At 46.1% G+C, this 18,843-nt stretch overlaps 1 pseudogene; it reads right to left on the reverse strand.

The window, feature by feature from the left end:
* Positions 1-16,757: 16,757 nt before the first annotated feature.
* Positions 16,758-18,435, reverse strand: LOC141735625 (uncharacterized; annotated as a pseudogene).
* Positions 18,436-18,843: the final 408 nt, after the last annotated feature.

The raw sequence follows: 18,843 nt of genomic DNA on the forward strand, positions 1-18,843 counted from the left end.
TGAATCACATTGTGAAATACAGGGTAGCAGGCTGCTGCAATCACAGAAAGCCCCAAAGGGCCTCATTTTAGGATCAATATTTATAGGGTTGTAAGATGATTGAGTTTGGTCGGTACTTTTCCTTTATGGTCACAATTCTTGTCAGGTGATCTTGGCAACTTTCAGAGTGGGCTTGTGATCTGGGCAGGAGGGGTCTTGGGTAAGTTTCCCAGGTAACAGGAGTTCCAAGTGCAGTTAGGGAGTTGCCATTTTCTGTACTTGCACTGGGACAAGAAGGTACCAGATTGTCTCAACTCACTGGACTTGCAATAGAAACAAGAACGATGTTGGCCCCACTGCCCTTGTAACTAAAGCAAGAACAATGTTGGCTGGTATTGACATTGCAATGCAGTTGGGAGGGGGGGAGCTCTGCACCACCACAAGTACATCAACATGTTACCTGAAATAAAAGCCCTCGAAACCAAAAGTAGTTTAGAGAGGAGATATTGCTTTATTCGACATAGGGTGCTAGGGGAAAACCCCACAAATCTAGCACACCTTACCGGGGATATTCACCCATTATTTATACACAAAATATTCTCATAATTCCACCTACCTAATACATAACTCCACCTAGGCTTACATTTTCATTAGGATGACCGAATAGCCTTTTTGCACACGCATATCAAATTTTGCTGCATCAGCAAAACACTTCTGCACAAGCGTGAGTGTCTTGGTGGTTGTTTGGGTAAGGAGACCCTTCCTCACATTATCCTTTTAAGGTATTGAGTCATCTCAGGACAGTAAAAGTTTACTGTAAGTTTGCCAACTTCTTGAGGATGATAAGGATGTTCCTGGAAGTAGCCACAGCTCTGTCCTAAGTGGTATAGGAGTACATACTTGATGCATAGAAGAACCTTGAAGTGATTAACTACTACTTGTTATCCCATCCTTGGTGATTAACTACTTATGATTGTCTCCTCATTATCACTATCTGTAACATCAGCTCAGTGAATAACTTTTTACACAGTAAGAGAGTCAGTAATTAGCTATTTTCTCACACAGTAAGAAGGTTAGTAAGAAACAATTATTTTAAAAACAAAGCAGAGGCCTGTCTTTGGTAACAAACACACTGATATTGTAATGAGCTCATAAAGCTAATGTGCAAGCGTGAAGTGCTACATACTGGATATGTTATGATAGCATGTAAATATTAATGTTTATCTTCCTGCAGTATTGTTGCCAATAGCTACCATTTTATTTAAGGAACGTTGGAACTACTTTGTTTCTATGGTAATTCAGTGATCTTATTTAAAGTAACACCATATTAGCAATAAATGGTGGTTCAGTGTTCATTTTGATGGATTTAACTGACATTCTATCTTGCAGAATTAATATTTTGTATTATTACTAAATTGTGTACATTTTGGTACAGAACTACTTTTTCAGTTTCAGTAAAACAATGGAAAACATATCGGCTTAATTGTGATAGTTTAAGCTTACTTCATGGCTTAGTGAAATATCAATATAAAATAAGAGGGTTAAGGAAAATATGACTAGCATACAGTAGTAAACGCAGTGGGGATATGATACCAGAACCTTTCACCTTGTTTGCAGAAGCCTTTACACATTTATTCTCCTCGAAGCTGAATTATGCAGTTTGCCCAAATGGGAGAACTAATTCACTTCACCATTAGCAATACCTTCTCTTAAGGCCTATTTGGGTGTTTCTCCTATCTTTCAGAAAATTGTTGAATTATACTTTTGGTAGTTTCTCATATGTCCACCAAAAACAAAGTTTCAAAGGTGCTTTTTAATCTGTTAACTTGCTACCTGAATTTTAAACACTGCTTTCACCAGGAAAATGTAATTTTATCAAAATACACCATATTGTGTATTCTTACAAGACGGGTTAAGCTGGAAGAGTAAAAGAACCTGTTAGTACCACGTAAAGAACTGTTTAAAATTGTTATCATAACTTTTAATATCATAGTGCATGTTAGCAGTGAAGTGGTTAAGCTTTTAGTCAGTACTCTACTACAAATCCTGGAAGCTATCAAAAATTTGGAGCTGTAATCCAGGATAGAGATTCACCAGCCCATGACCGTGCATTTCCTGTAAAAAGTTAAAAGAACAGATCTGACTTCACCCCACTTTCTTCCTCTTCTCCTCAGCTGTAGTTCAACTCTCATGTTTGGTCTTGGTAATGTCCATCAATCTGTAATCCAACATACAGTGCAGTCTGCATTCTTTTTCAGTCTCCTCAGCGCTACAGGTTTTATACCAAAATCAGAGGTTACCGTTTCATGTGTGTTATAAAGTTTAGGGAACTGAAGGGTTCTTATTTCCCTGCATGTAGAGTATTTCAACATCACTGCAAAATTTGTGTAGCAAGACTGTTTCAGTACAAGAAGTCCTGTTTGTTTTGAGTCCATGGCAAAACCAGACCAGCTGTCTGGAGTTTCTAGAGCTGCAGCAACCTAAATGCTGTACTATTACAATTGATATCATTTTTCAAATATTTTAAAACTGTAAAAAATGGTATATTTGACTCTGGTAACTAGTTTGCTTCTCTCTACCTAGATTATCTCCTTCCTTTGGTGTCCTGAATCTACTTCCCCCCCCGCTACACACTAGTCCTATTCCTGCTGTTTGATGTGAAAGTTTCAGAGCTGTGAGGCTTGGAAGTTATGCAGCTCCAGCTGTATTTAATTACATAATTTTTGTCCACTTTGATTTCTCTCAGCCAGCTTTCTTATAGCAGAGTTCAAATATATCCAAGCTCTGGATGTGTCTATACACAGCACTGCTTGGACAATTTTCATTCTTGGCATAAACCCTGCTCATACCACAAATGCAGCTCTCAGAAAATCTGTGGTAGATGGCCCATCCCCCCACTCCTTTCAGATGCCTTTTGGGGTGGAGTGAGAGCTTGTACTACTCATGGTGCTTTTAAGATACATAATCATTTTATCTCCATCTCTTCTGGGACACGGCTTACCATATTTGAGGTTCTGTCCTTTTCCCTTGCTCCCTTTGACTTTGGTTAGGGAAGGCTTACACTGCACAGATGCCTACTGAAAAGATGATGTTTGGGCTTCAGGTGATGTCCTTGTTATAGCAACAGTTTCTCTGCTCCACAGATCCTCTCTATTGCCTCAGAGGAAGCTTGTATTACTGGCAGATGCATCTTGCCTTACTTACACAGCAAATACTGTGCTGTGCATCCAGTGAAACTCCTAGTACTGACAGTTCTGTACCTTGTCTTCTTGCTGGCCCCAGAGTCACCTTGTACAATCCTCTGGGAGGAGGCCTGCCTCTGAAGCTAACCTTATCTCTACAGCGCTCTAGGGATTTTGCAGTCTATACTACAACGCAAAATTACCTGCTGTCGCATTTTCACCATTGGTTTATGTTCAGTCAACTTCTTATTCTACTCAGGGGGACAATAGGGGCTATTTAACCCCAGCTTTTATAGGTTCTTCCCCAATTACAGAACCCAACAGCATTCCCACTAGGACTCTTAGACTATCTAGAAAAATGTGATGGGTTGATCCAGCTGCTTGCTCACCCCTATCCCAGCAGGATGGGGTAGAGAATTGGAAGAGTAAAAGCAAGAAAATTCACAGATCAAGATAAAAACAGTTTAATAGGTAAATAGAAGCTGTGCACGCAAAGCAAAATGAGGAATTTATTCACGACTTTCCATCAGCAGGCAGGGCCTCAGCACACCAACAGTTACTGGGAAAGACAAATGCCATAACCACAAATGTGTCCCCCCACTTCCTCATTCTTTCCCTGAGCTTTTAGCGCTGAGCACAATATCATATGGTGTGGTGGGTTAACCTTGGCTGGATGCCAGGTGTCCATCAAGCTGCTTTATCACTCCCCCTCCTCAGCTGGACAGGAGGAGAAAAATATGATGAAAGGCTTGTGGGTCGAGATAAGGACAGGGAGAGATCACTCAGCTATTACAGTCACAGGTAAAACAGACTTAACTCAGGGAAATTAATTTAATTTATTACCAGTCAAATCAGAGTAGGGTAATGAGAAATAAAACCAAACCTTAAAACACCTTCCCCCCGCTTCTTCCCAGGCTCAACTTCACTCATGATTTCTCTACCTCCTCCCCCCAAGTGGTGCAGGGGGAGGGGGAATGGAGGTTGCGGTCAGGTCATCATATGTCGGTTTTGCTGCTCCTTCCTCCTCACTCTCTTCCCTGCTCCAGCATGGGGTCCCTCCCATGGGAGACAGTCCTTCATGAGCTTCTCCAGCATGGGTCCCTTCCACAGGGTGCAGTCCTTCAGGAACAGACTGCTCCAGTGTGGGTCCCCCATGGGGGTCACAAGTCCTGCCAGCAAACCTGCTCCAGTGTGGGGTCCTCTCTCCATGGGTCCACAGGTCCTACCGGGAGCTTGCTCCAGTGCAGGCTCTCCACAGGATCACAGCCTCCTTCGGGCACATCCACCTGCTCCGGTGTGGGGTCCTCCAAGGGCTACAGGGGAATATCTGCTCCACCGTGGACCTCCGTGGGCTGCAGGGGGACAACCTGCCTCACCATGCTCTTCACCATGGGCTGCAGGGTCTGCTCTGGCACCTGGAGCACCTCCTCCCCCTCCCTCTTCACTGACCTTGGTGCCTGCAGGGTTGTTTCTCTCACATATTCTCACTCTTCTCTCTTGTGGCTGCTGTTGCTCAGCAGTTTTTTCCCCTTCTTAAATATGTTATTACACAAGCACTACCGATGGTGCTGATTGGCTCAGCCTTGGCCAGCGGCAGGTCCGTCTTGTTGCTGGCTGGCACTGGCTCTATTGGACATAGGGAAAGCTTCTAGAAGCTTCTCAGAGAAGCCACCCCTGTAGACCCACCCAGCACTGATTGCTCAATCAGTTTATACACTGTGTACTGGTATAACTGTACTGCCAAGGATAAAACTTTTTTAAAAAAGGTACTCAGAACAAGCACAGTACTAGTGTAAAAAAACTGGCAAAAAAACCACCAAAAACTTCCACTGGCAAGGTTGAGTGAAGAGTTTCCTAATCTCCAGGTTCTAGCTATTAGTGGTAACTATTGTACAGACAAAAAACCTGCTGCTATAAATTGGATAGAAGGAAGAGGGAAGTCTGTTGTCTGTGAAGCAGTCATTCCAGCCAAGGTTGTTAGAGAAGTAAGTGTCTGCCTTATTTCATTTTTTTTATAAAAATGAATATATTTTACAAAACTGATACATATTTTATATTACAGATATAACTGTAAGTTGTGTTCCATGTAAGGATGATCCATATGTATATTTTTAGACTACTGCTGTAGGAGGTCATTTTTCCTGAGAACCTCTTACAGTAGATTTTTTTTTTCCTTCCACTGTCTCTTCTAAGATCATAGAATCATAGAATTGCCCAGGTTGGAAGGGACCTTTCAGATCATCTAGTCCAACCATCACCCTAACTCTGACAAAAGCCATCACTAAACCATATCTCTAAGCACTACGTCTACCTGTCTTTTAAATACCTCCAGGGATGGTGACCCTACCACTTCCCTGGGCAGCCTGTTCCAATGCTTAATAACCCTTTTGGTGTAAAAAGTTTTCCTAATATCCAGTCTAAACCTCCCCTGGCGCAACCTGAGGCCGTTTCCTCTTGTCCTATTGCCTGTTACTTGGGAGAAGAGACCAACCCCTGCCTCGCTACAACCTCCTTTCAGGTAGTTGTAGAGAGTGATAAGGTCTCCCCTCAGCCTCCTTTACTCCAGGCTAAGCCACCCCAGTTCCCTCAGCCGCTCCTCATAAGACTTGTTCTCCAGACCCCTCACCAGCTTTGTTGCCCTTCTCTGGACCCACTCCAGTACCTCAATGTTTCTTTTTGTGGTGAGAGGCCCAAAATTGGACACAGTATTTGAGGTGGGGCCTCATCAGTGCTGAGTACAGGGGGATGATCACCTCCCTAGTCCTGCTCACCACACTGTTCCTGATACAGGCCAGAATGCTGTTGGCCGCCTTGGCCACCTGGGCACACTGCTGGCTCATATTCAGCCAGCAGTTGACTAACACCCCCAGGTCCTTTTCTGCCAGGCAGCTCTCCAGCCACTCTTCCCCAAGCCTGTAACGCTGCATGGGGTTGTTGTGACCCAAGGGCAGGACCTGGCACTTGGCCTTGTTGAACCTCATACAGTTGGCCTCTGCCCAGCGATCCAGTCAGTCCAGATCCTTCTGCAAAGCCTTTCTGCCCTCAAGCAGATCAACACTCCCACCCAACTTGGTGTCGTCTGCAAACTTACTGAGGGTGCACTCAATCCCCTCGTCCAGATCATTGATAAAGATATTAAAGAAAACTGGCCCCAGTACCGAGCCCTGGGGAACACCACTCGTGACCAGCTGCCAACTGGATTTAACTCCATTCACCACCACTCTCTGGGCCCCGCCCTCCACCAGTTTTTAACCCAGCAAAGAGTACTAACATCCAAGCCATGGGCAGCCAGTTTCTCCAGGAGAATGCTGTGGGAAACTGTATCAAAGGCCTTACTAAAGTCCAGGTAAACATCCACAGCCTTTCCCTTGAACACTAAACGGGTCACTTTGTCACAGAAGGAGATCAGTGTCGGGGTGGCTAGCGGAAAAGTACAAGTATGCAAGAAACTCGAGGGCATGCCGACCTTGCAGATCTGGGACAAATAACTCTGAGGAGTCAGGGAACAGCTGGCCTTGCAGATCCGAGACAAATAACCTTGAGGAAGTAGGGAGTAAGCAACAAGTTATAACTGTAGCTTCTAGCACATAGCAAAACTGTAGCTTCTAGCATGTAGCGAAACCGCAAGTAGGAGGGATTATTGTAATGAAACATTTAGAGCTAAGCCAATCAGAAATGATAGAATTTGTGTAATTTGTGTAACTGTTAAGTAGCTGTATAAAAGGCTTTCCGACGCATCTAATAAACTGACATCTTGCTTGCATCAAGCAGCGTCCCGTCTCTCAATCGCGGCAGATCAGGTTAGTCAAGCAGGACCTGCCTTTTGTGAACCCATGCTGACTGGGCCCGATCACCTGGTTGTCCTTCATGTGCCACATAATGGCACTCAGGATGATCTGTTCCATGACCTTCCCAGGCACCAAGGTCAGAGTGACAGGCCTGTAGTTCCCTGGATCCTCCTTCCAGCCCTTCTTGTGGATGGACGTTGCATATGCTAGCCTCCAGTCAACTGGGACCTCCCCGGTTAGCCAGGACTGCTGGTACATGATGGAGAGTGGCTCGGTGAGCACTTCCACCAGCTCCCTCAGTACCCTCGGGTGGATCCCATCTGGCCCCATAGACTTGTGTATGTCCAGGTGTTGGAGCAGGTCCCTCACCATCTCCCTTGGTATTACAGGGGCTTCATTCTGCTCCCTGCCCCTCTCTACTAGCTCAGGGGTCTGGGTACTCAGGGAACAACCGACTCTACTACTAAAGACTGAGGCAAAGAAGGCATTAAGTACCTCAGCCTTCTCCTCATCCTTTGTCACTGTGTTACCGCCTTCATCCAATAAAGGATGGAGATTCTCCCGAGTCCTCCTTTTGTTACTAATATATTTATAGAGACTCTTTTTATTGTTCTTAACATCCAAAGCCAGGTTAAGTTCTAGTTGGGCTTTGGCCTTTCTAATTTTCTCCCTACATAGCCTCACAACATCTTTGTAGCCTTCCTGAGTGGCCTGCCCCTTCTTCCAAAGGCCATATACTCTCTTTTTTTCCCTTTGTTGCAACCATATCTCTCTGTTCAACCAGGCCAGTCTTTTTCCCCCTACAGCTCGTTTATTGGCACATGGGGACAGCCTGCTCCTGCAACTTTAAGACTTCCTTCTTGAAAAACATCCATCCTTCCTGGACTCCTTTGCCCTTCAGGACTGCCTCCCAAGGGACTCTGTCAAGCAGGCTCCTGAAAAGACCAAAGTCTGCCCTCCGGAAGTCCATGGTGGCAGTTCTGCTGACCCCCCTCCTCTTTGCTTCTCTGAGAATCGAAAACTCTATCATTTCATGATCACTATGCCCAAGATGGCCTCCAACTGTCACATCCCCCACAAGTCCTTCTCTGTTTACAAACAGCAGGTCCAGCAGGGCTCCTTCCCTAGTTGGCTCCCTCACCAGCTGTGTCAGGAAGTTATCCCCAACACACTCCAGGAACCTCCTAGACTGTTCCCTCTCAGCTCTGTTGTGTTCCCAGCTGATATCTGGTAGGTTGAAGTCTCCCACCAGGACAAGGGACAGTGATCTTGAGATTTCTCCCAGCTGATTGTAAAATATTTCATCTGCCTCTACATCCTGGTTGGGCAGTGTATAACAGACTCCCACCATGACAGCAGCCTTGTTGGCCCTCACAGAATCACAGAATCAGAGAATGGTAGGGTTGGAAGGGACCTCTGGAGATCATCTAGTCCAACCCCCCTGCCAGAGCAGGGTCACCTAGAGCAGGTTGCACAGGAACAGTGTCCAGGCGGGTTTTGAATGTCTCCAGAGATGGAGATTCCACCACCTCTCTGGGCAGCCTGTTCCAGTGCTCTGCCACCCTCAAAGTAAAGAAGTGCCTCCTCATGTTTAGGTGGAACTTCCTATGCTCAAGTTTGTGCCCATTACCTCTTGTCCTGTCCCCGGGCACCACTGAAAAGAGCCTGGCCCCATCCTCCTGACACCCACCCTTTAAGTATTTATAAGCATTGATAAGATTCCCCCCTCAGCCATCTTTTTTCCAGACTGAAGAGACCCAAATCCCTCAGCCTTTCTTCATAAGAGAGGAGTTCCAGTCCCCTAATCATCTTGGTAGCCCTTTGCTGTACCCTCTCCAGCAGTTCCCTGTCCTTCTTGAACTGGGGAGCCCAGAGCTGGACACAGTACTCCAGATGCAGCCTCACCAAGGCAGAGTAGAGGGGGAGGATGACCTCCCTCGACCTGCTGGCCACACTCTTCTTGATGCACCCTAGGATGCCATTGGCCTTCTTGGCCACAAGGGCACATTGCTGGCTCATGGTCATCCTGGTGTCCACCAGGACTCCCAGGTCCCTTTCCACAGAGCTGCTCTCCAGCAGGTCAGCCCCCAACCTGTACTGGTGCAGGGGGTTATTCCTCCCCAGGTGCAGCACCCTACACTTGCCCTTGTTGAATTTCATAAGGTTCCTCTCTGCCCAACTCTCCAGCCTGTCCAGGTCTCTCTGTATGGCGGCACAGCCTTCTGGTGTGTCAGCCACCCCTCCCAGCTTGGTGTCATCAGCAAACTTGCTGAGGGTGCCCTCTATCCCCTCATCCAGGTCATTGATGAATATATTGAAGAGGACTGGACCCAGTACTCACCCCTGGGGAACACCACTCCTCACTGACCTCCAACTAGACTCTGTGCCCCTAATCACGACCCTCTGAGCTCTCTCTTCCAACCAGTTTTCTATCCACCCCCACTGTCCATTCATCTAGTCCACTCTTCCTAAGCTTCCCTATGAGGATGCTGTGGGAGACCATGTCAAACGCCTTCCTGAACTCCCCCTGATTCTTACCCATAAACACTCAACCCTATTGTCACCATCATTAAGCTCATAACACTCCCTAACATACAGTGCCACCCCATCTCCTCTCCTTCCTTGCCTGTCCTTTCTGAAGAGTTTGTAGACATCTAATGCAGCACTCCAGTCATGAAATTAGTTAAATTTTGGGGAATATCAGCTCTAAAAGAGTGCTCCGTTAGTGGAAAAAATTGGCAGGCCTATCAGGCATACTGATAGGCATCAATGCTAGCAGAGTTTCTGGCTAAACAGAACTGCATGTTTTCAGGAATAATCTTGGCTTTCACATATGAAAATTGTTTCTGGGTAAGTCGAATAGAATAGAATAGAATAGAATAGAATAGAATAGAACAGAACAGAGTTTCAGTTGGAAAGAGGCCTACAATGATCATCTAGTCCAACTGCCTGACCAATTCAGAGATGACCAGAAGGTAAAGCATGTTGTTAAGGAAATTGTCCAAATGCCTCTTAAACACTGACAAGCTTGGGGCATTGACCACCTCTCTAGGAAGCCTGTTCCAGTGTTTGACCACCCTCTCGATAAAGAAATGCTTCCTAATGTTCAGTCTAAACCTCCCCTGGTGCAGCTTTGAACCATTCCCAGATCCCTTTCTGCAGGACTGCTCTCCACCCACTCCTCTCCCAATTTATACTTGTGCTCAGCATTACTTGCTGAGGCGAGCAGCTCCGATGCTGGCACAATCCACAGCGGAGCACTCAAGGGTGGTGCACAGGGGAGTTTCCTGAACTGGAGAAACCTCAAGGGGAGCCGAGAGCCACCAGGAGCCTGCAGCTTGCACAACAGCAGCTGACAAGACCTGGGCAGGCCAGGAACAATGGGCAGCCCCAACACATATAAAAACATATATAAAAGAAGCCCCTAGGGAGCACTGCAAACAGAACGGGCAAACAGAGCGTGGCGTGGAAGTTCATGTGAGAAGGCCATGCAGGAAGGGCACTGAAGCTCTTCCAGCTCGACCAGGTATCCACCTGGCAGAAGGCCATGACCTCTCTAAACTCTTCACTCTCCACGACTGACGCAGCTTCCCAGACAGAGCTCTGGTGGGAATGTGCTGCCACCCAGGTGTCAGGCTGAGGAGTGTGCCCTACTCTTATGCCAGTACTAGATGGGAGTAGTGAGTGCACCTGTGGGAGGTGTGCCCAGGTAGAGGAACTCCTATGCTTAGTGACAGAGCTCTGGAAGAAGGTGAGTAGGTTGAGGAGTATTAGGGAGTCTGAGAGAGAGATAGACTACTGGAATCACACCCTACCCTGGGACAGACCTGTCAGGCAGACAGGACACATGATACAGAGCATTCCTTATCCTCTCTCCACCTGGCTGAATGCAGTGACTTAAGGGATAGGGTGGAATGGCAACAAGTTCCTGTCTGTCACAGCAGGCACATCTCCTCCATGACTACCCCACCTTCCCAGGTGCTCTTGCATAATAGGTACAAGGCTCTGCAAGTGGAACTCAACAGTAATGAGGATGATGGTTCATCTAGGTTGGAGAGGTCACTAAGGTTAAGTCAGCCTATGCCCTGCATCAAAAACGCTTCCATAAAAGAAAAAAAGACGTGTCATTGTCAGAGGAGACCCTCTCCTGAGGGGAACAGAAGGCCTGATATGCTGACCGGAACCACTTCTCAGGGAAGTCTACTGCCTCCCTGGGGCCCAGGTTAAAGATGTGATGAGAAAACTTCCTACCCTGATACGGCCCTCGGATTATTATCCATTATTGATTTTCCATGTAGGCAGCAATGAAGTTGCAACAAGAAGTCCGAGAGCAATCAAGAGAGACTTCAGGGCCTTGGGATGACTGGTTAAGGGATCAGGAGCACAAGTAGCGTTCTCCTCTGTCCTTCCAGTTGCAGGGAATGATGAGGGAAGAAACAGGAAGAGCCAGCAGATCAATACCTGGCTCCGAGCCTGGTGTCACTGGCAGAATGTGGGGTTTTTTGATCATAGAATCATAAAATCATTTAGGTTGGAAAAGACCCTTGGGATCATCGAGTCCAACCATCAACTCCACTCTACAAAGTTCTCCCTTACACCATATCCCCTAACACCACATCTAAACGACTCTTAAACACATCCAGGGATGGTGACTCCACCACCTCCCTGGGCAGCCTATTCCAGTGTCTAACCACTCTTTCTGTGAAGAATTTTTTCCTGATGTCCAGCCTAAACCTACCCTGCTGCAGCTTGAAGCCATTCCCTCTTGTTCTATCGCTAATTACCTGTGAGAAGAGACCAGCACCAACCTCTCTACAATGTCCTTTCAAGTAGTTGTAGAGAGCGATGAGGTCTCCCCTCAGCCTCCTCTTCCTCAAACTAAACAGTCCCAGCTCCTTCAATCGCTCCTCATAAGATTTATTCTGCAGGCCCTTCACCAGCTTCGTTGCCCTCCTCTGCCCTCGCTCCAGCACCTCGATATCTCTCTCGTATTGAGGTGCCCAGAACTGGACACAATACTCAAGGTGTGGCCTCACCAGTGCTGAGTACAGGGGGACAATCACCTCCCTCCTTCTGCTGGTCACACTGTTTCTAATACAAGCCAGGATGCCATTGGCCCTCTTGGCCACCTGGGCACACTGCTGGCTCATGTTCAGCCGCTTGTCAATTAGAACCCCCAGGTCCTTTTCTGCCAGGCAGCTCTCCAGCCACACTGCCCCAAGCCTGTAGCCATGCATGGGGTTGTTGTGGCCCAAGTGCAGGACCCGGCACTTGACCTTGTTGAAGCACATTCCATTAGCATTGGCCCATCGGTCCAATCTATCCAAGTCTCTCTGTAGAGCCTCCCTATCCTCATGCAGATCAACACTCCCGCTTAGCTTCATGTCATCTGCAAACTTGCTGATGATACACTCTATGTCCTTATCAAGGTCATCAATAAAGATGTCAAACAGAAATGGTCCCAACACCGAGCCCTGAGGGACACCACTTGTGACCGGCCGCCAGCTGGATTTAACTCCATTGACCACCACTCTTTGGGACCGCCCATCCTGCCAGTGCTTGATCCAGCAGATCGTATGCTCATCCAGGCCATGAGCAGCCAGTTTTTCCATGAGAATTCTATGGGGGACAGTGTCAAATGCTTTTCGAAAGTCTAGGTAGACAATGTCCACAGCCTTTCCCTCATCCAATAATCGGGTCATCTTGTCATAGAAGGAGATCAGGTTCGTCAGGCAGGACCTGCCTTTCCTAAACCCATGCTGACTAGGCCTGATCCCCTGCTTGTCCATTATATGGCTTGTAATGGCACTCAAGATGATCTGCTCCATGACCTTCCCTGCTACCGAGGTCAGACTGACAGGCCTATAGTTTCCTGGATCCTCCTTTCTGCCTTTTTTGTAGATGGGTGCTACATTTTGTAGATGGGTGCTACATTTTGTAGATGGGTGCTACATCATGGGTCAGTCTACATGATACCAGGCCTGCTGGCAACAGATGGGGTACACTTGTCTCAAAGAGGGAAAAGGATCTTTGCACAGGAGTTAGCAGGGCTCATTGAAAGAGCTTTAAACTAGATTTGAAGGGGGAAGGGGATAAACCCAGGCTCACTAGAGATAAGCCTGGGGGCAGCACGCCAATGTTTGAGGGACAGTGTGCTAGCGAGGGCCTTTGGTCTGCCATCTCAGTGGAGGTAGAGGATGGAGATCCACGAGGCAGCAAAGACACAAGGGTTATTGATGTGTTAGAAACCATGGAAGCGCCTGCGAACAGTCAGGTAGGAATTAGGGCTTCTCCCCAAAAAAGGTGGCAGGATCAATAGCCCAACTGAAGTGTATCTACACCAACGCACGCAGCATGGGCAACAAACAGGAGGAGCTGGAAGCCATGGTGCAGCTGGAAAACTATGATATGGTTGCAATCACGGAAACGTGGTGGGATGACTCGCACAACTGGAGTGCTGCAATGGATGTCTATAAACTCATCAGAAGGGATAGGCAAGGAAAGAGAGGCAGTGGGGTAGCCCTGTATGTTAGGGACTGTTTTGACTGTCTAGAGTTTGAGAATGGTGATGAAAGGGTTGAGTGTTTATGGGTAAGAATCAGGGAGAAGGCCAAGAAGGCAGATATCATAGGCCAAGAAGGCAGATATCATGGTGGGAGTCTGTTATAGACCACCCAACCAGGATGAAGAGGCAGATGAAATATTCTATAAGCAGCTGGGAGAAGTCTCACGATTGCTAGCCCTTGTTTTCGTGGGGGACTTTAACTTACCAGATCTCTGCTGGAAATACAATACAGCGTAGAGGTTCCTGGAGTGTGTGGAAGACAACTTCCTGACACATCTGGTGAGTGAGCCAACTAGGGAAAGCACCCCACTGGACCTGTTGTTTGTGAACAGAGGAGGACTTGTGGGTGATGCGATGGTTGGAGGCCATCTTGAGCATAGTGATCATGAAATGATAGAGTTTCCGATTCTCGGAGAAGTAAGGAGGGGGCTTAGCAGAACTGCCACCTTGGACTTCCGGAGGGTGGACTTTGGCCTGTTTAGGAATGTGGGATAATTTGTGGAGGTGACTTAGAAACTAAAGTTATATTCACATTTTAAGAAAAGGTACAGCGTTGAAGAAACTTCCAGGGTAGAGTGCAGATGATATGCAAGGAATGTATTCCACCATAGTTCCCTAGGCTGCATAACCTGCAATCTTAGAGTCAGCAGATTCTAAGGTGGAAAAAAATGGCATGGAGAGTAGGGCGGTGTGAAGATACTATAGCCAAACTCTGTGCATCAGCGCAGGGAATGGGAACTTAGGGTACTATGAATACTGAGAAGTTGCATAGTTGTTACCCTGAGCCAACAGTTTCTTATTTTTTGTAAAAATCATGCCCTTAGGTTGAACTTTGCTCATTATAATGTCATTATAATACCAAAACACACCTCCATCCTTAAAGCTACCCACCTCCAAGGTGTGACCATCACTCACTGAGTCTGCGCTCAGAATTTTTGCTAGTCTATACCTTTAAATGCAAAGCAAGGAAATTTTACACCAATCATAACGAAGGTATGTATGACTAGAATCACTCAAGCTCCACCTGAAAGGTAAAAAACAGTATAAAGATGGCTTAAGAATGGAGAGATGTTAGGGAAGATACCATCACAGACAAGTCAGGAAGACACCATCATGAACCATCACTGACATCTGGGACCAGTCGATGGGCTGAGCCTCTCTTCCCTGCCATAGGGACGCCTATTGTGTGAGATCTGAACACTCGGCTATACCGAGTGCTTCCCCGGGTGTCATGGTTTAGGCTGAATTGGGCAATGACAGATGACAGATGGTCTCCCCCCACCTCTCGCACAAGGAGAGGAGGAGGAGAGATAAAGAGATTTACAAGTTTAGAAGAAACTAAACTACTTTAATGAAATATTAATAATTAAATAAAATAGAAATAATGAAATAGATACAGTATATACAAAACCGTATCAAGCTCCCAGGATGACGATCACATGACCGGCAGGCACTGGGGAAGTCCCAGACTGGACTCAGAGATGGGTGGGATCTGGATTCCGGATCTGGATTCAGGAACACAATAATCAGGATCAAAGGCAGATGAACAGACAGGGTCCTCCTCGGACGTCAGCCATTGAAGAAAAGAGACTGACCCTTTGATCCCACAGCTTTTATACTGAGCATGGGGCAGATGGGATGGAATACCCCATGTTGGTCAATTTTGGGTCACCTGTCCTGTCCGCTCCTCCCTGCAGGTGGGACCCCTCTACGCTTTTCCATTTCTGACCCTCCAACGGGGCAAGTAATGAAATTAGCTGACCTTGGTTGTTATAGCAATAAGTATAAGCAAGAGCCTCTCTGCATACCATTCCTTGGCACAAACTGTAAACACAGGTCTTATCACTCTGAGAACGAACTGTTTTCTGCACAACATGCTGTTAATTTCAGAGAGTTAGAAGAGGCCTAGCTAAGAGGTAAAATTACTGAACAGAAAGCTGGTTCTGTTCTACCTCAAACCAGGACACCGGGAAACTTAGAAATCTCTTGTCGTGGGCGGAGTAATTAACGTCACTTGTAAGAGAGAAGTAGTGAAATGTTTATTGACATAAAGCAGTGATTTAACAAAGTTAGTAGTGAATGCGACAGTGTTTTACGAGATTCGATGGCAAGGTACACTTGATTATTTACTGCATAGAGGCCAGGGTCAGACAAGCTGTCAGGGAGACCCTCCCGTTGAGTCACGAGGTTCAGAAAGGACCCCCTTGCTTTCTAAACTCCTTCTCGGAGAGGAGTCTAGGCGTGGCTGGATCCAATCCTAGTCCCAGACTTGGTCACTGGTTTATGTCTAAAGGATTATATATGCGCAATCAATCCTTTATATCACTTAGCTAAGATTTCAGAGTTTAGCATGCTCTCAGTCACTTACCGAGGATCTGTTGCAGCAAGGAATCTCTCAACCTCGAGGAGAAGAACCTTAAGCGAGCGTCGCCACTCAAGGGGAGATCCTGTCGTGCAGCCCGCTGCCGTGCAGCCCGCTGCCGTGCAGGAGGTCCCCACTCCAGACGGTGTTTTGGTTATGTTGCCAGCCATCTCCCACAGTTCAAGTGCAACTCATAACAACTCCCGCCAATGGCCATGGCTTGAGCAGGAGCTGGGGGGGGGAAAGAGGGAAAAGGGGAGAGCACACCACCACACTCCACCCCGTGACTATAGTCAATTCATCTTACCTTCACAGAGTGGTGGTGCGGTCACCTCTTGCCTCTGTGCCATAAATAGTATGCTAATAGTTTGTGCGCTTAGAGATTCACGGTAAGTAGACAGTAAAGCACTGCTATTTGTTATTTGTTAATTTGTATGGTTTGGGTGGTTGGAGTTGGGTTATTTGTTTGGTCAAGTACCAAACTTTTATATACAACATAACTATAAGCAACAAACATATTAAAATTAGAACCAGCAAGATCACAACTGGGTGAAACATGAGATTAAAAACTACCATTGCTGTTGGTGACCATCCAAGAAGAATTTCCCACCAATGGTGTTCTCCATCCTTCTTCACTCTTTCAAAGACACGGTGTATCTCTTCTGTATCATGCTGAACAGTGATTAGAGTTTTGTGTCCATTATTTCAGATTTGTTCTAGCAGCTGACACAGGTCATCATGCTGTAGTAGTAGGGGCAGGCAACAAATCTTGAATCAATGTATAAATAGATTGTAGCAATTGATAAGACGTAACAGGAGCTGAATAATTGAAGTCACATCCCATAATTTTAGTAAAGTTACAAACACAAACATTTGAGTGATTACTTGTATCTATTATGTACGAATATAGTATTACAAAGGGTTCTCATACAAACACATCCTTTTCCAACATATATATAAGTACAGTTTCAGGATTTTCATCGCGATGTATTTCAAAATGACAAACATTCTGTTCAGTGTCAAGACAAACCTCTTGGGCTTTGATGGTGTTACTCTCACAAATAAATCCTTGTTGTTCTCGTACAACGCAGGCATTAACATCAACGGTCTGCCATTTGTTCCCATTCCATTGGGCCCACGCTCTATGTTCTAACAGATAGAGTATAGTTCCATTGTGATTTAATCCTAGTGCAATGATTGGGTATATGGCGTATACCGAAGCATTGCGTATTGTTAGGACAAAAGCTGACGCCTTATTGTTGATGGGGTCATAAGTGAAATTGACTAAATACCACCAGGACTGGAATTCCCTTTCAAATTCAGTTGCATTATCCCAGATTACTTTTCGAATTTCAGTGGGTAAGGTACCTTCTTCACCTTCTCGTACAATTGCTGCTGCCGTAGATTGCATCCACAGCTGAGCTTGGATACAACTAAGAGCTAGAGAAACATTGGTTTGGGCTACACCAGGTGCATCCACAATCAACTGGTGATCCCTCTTATTAATTCTTTCCCACTGAGGCAATACATCAGATAAGAGCCATTGGTTAGTTCCCAGTGCTAATAGGGAGGATCGCAATGGGTGTTACAATTTGTTTAAATCACTTATTGCTGTGCTTAGTTTATTTGCAAGTACTTCAGCATCTATACTATTTAAGACTCCTAATCCCGTCCCTATGATACCGGTCACATCTCTCCTTGTTCGTCTTGGAGAGGTGAGTGTTTGCCCACGTAACCATGCTAACCACGCTAACCACCCTGCATAGGATGTACTCAGGAATGATGAACAGGCCGGTTCGATGGTAGAGATGTTAATTTGCATCACTAATTCTACTCGTTTAAGAGACCATGATGGATTAAATAACACTCGTTGGTGGCCTGTATTTTTGATCACATATGGTCCAATTTCAGAAATTTGTGGGGATAGAGTTTCCTCATCCTTTACAATCGGTGTGGAAGTTGTCATATGAGGCTCAGTAATGTCAATTTTGAATTTAAATGATAGTCCCACACTATGGCGAGCCCAGAGACAGACTACAAAAACCAGGTTGTACTAAGGTAAAATTGTACCAACAGTCCAATTTTTCAGAGGCGCAATGTTTCGTACCGTTGACTATTGGGTTTGATACAGTGCCGTACACTGAAATCTGAGATGCTTTCTCATGGGTAGACCCACTGATCATCCGGCACCCTATTTGAATTCTTTTCCCTGCTGTTCCCTGAAGTCAGAGAGCTCTATCGGCTCCATCTGTATCCCAGCTCCATTCATTTTCTAAGTATACTTCGCTTCCATGCGTGACCACAGTGGAAAGATTTAAATCTCCCTTCCTAGAGTGTATTCCCATACTCCCGGTATACTTAACACGAGCTTGAGACCATGGCCACTCTAGAGTTCTTCGACCACAGGTTAGAAGCAGCATTGCTGAGGTTTGGAATATTAACACGAACACAGCACTTCCATTTGCCATCCTGCAGGCTGCTGTAAGAGAAAACAAAGACTTGTTTTGGTGGGGAGAGTCCGAACAGGTTACCCCATTAACAAGAAGGAAAAATCCATCGTGCTCTAATTCTGTGTTTTGCACCACTGCTATCGGTAGCTTCCCAGGCACGTGGGCCACGAGGTTTAGTTAAGGTCATAGGCACAATACCTATGGCTGGCAAATTGACCATCACAGGCTGTCCTGGCTGTAATGTTGTCGAATATTCTTTTTCCTCATTGGATGGGACACTGAGCTCAGTTTTTAAAAAGAATGCTCGGCTTACAGGGCTTCCAGTGGGCCCATAGCGATTATTTAATTGATGGACTACTTTGGGAAGTCTCCTATCCCATTGAGCCTCGTGTGGTTTGAGATTCTTTTTCAATAAGCCATTAGCTCTTTCTACCATCCCATTTGATTGAGGGTAGTATGGAGTGTGGAATACCCATTTAATTCCCTCTTGCTTTGCCCAATTTTGTACTTCTTTACA

This window comes from Larus michahellis, chromosome W (genome assembly GCF_964199755.1).
Source record: "Larus michahellis chromosome W, bLarMic1.1, whole genome shotgun sequence".
Lineage (NCBI taxonomy): Eukaryota > Metazoa > Chordata > Aves > Charadriiformes > Laridae > Larus > Larus michahellis.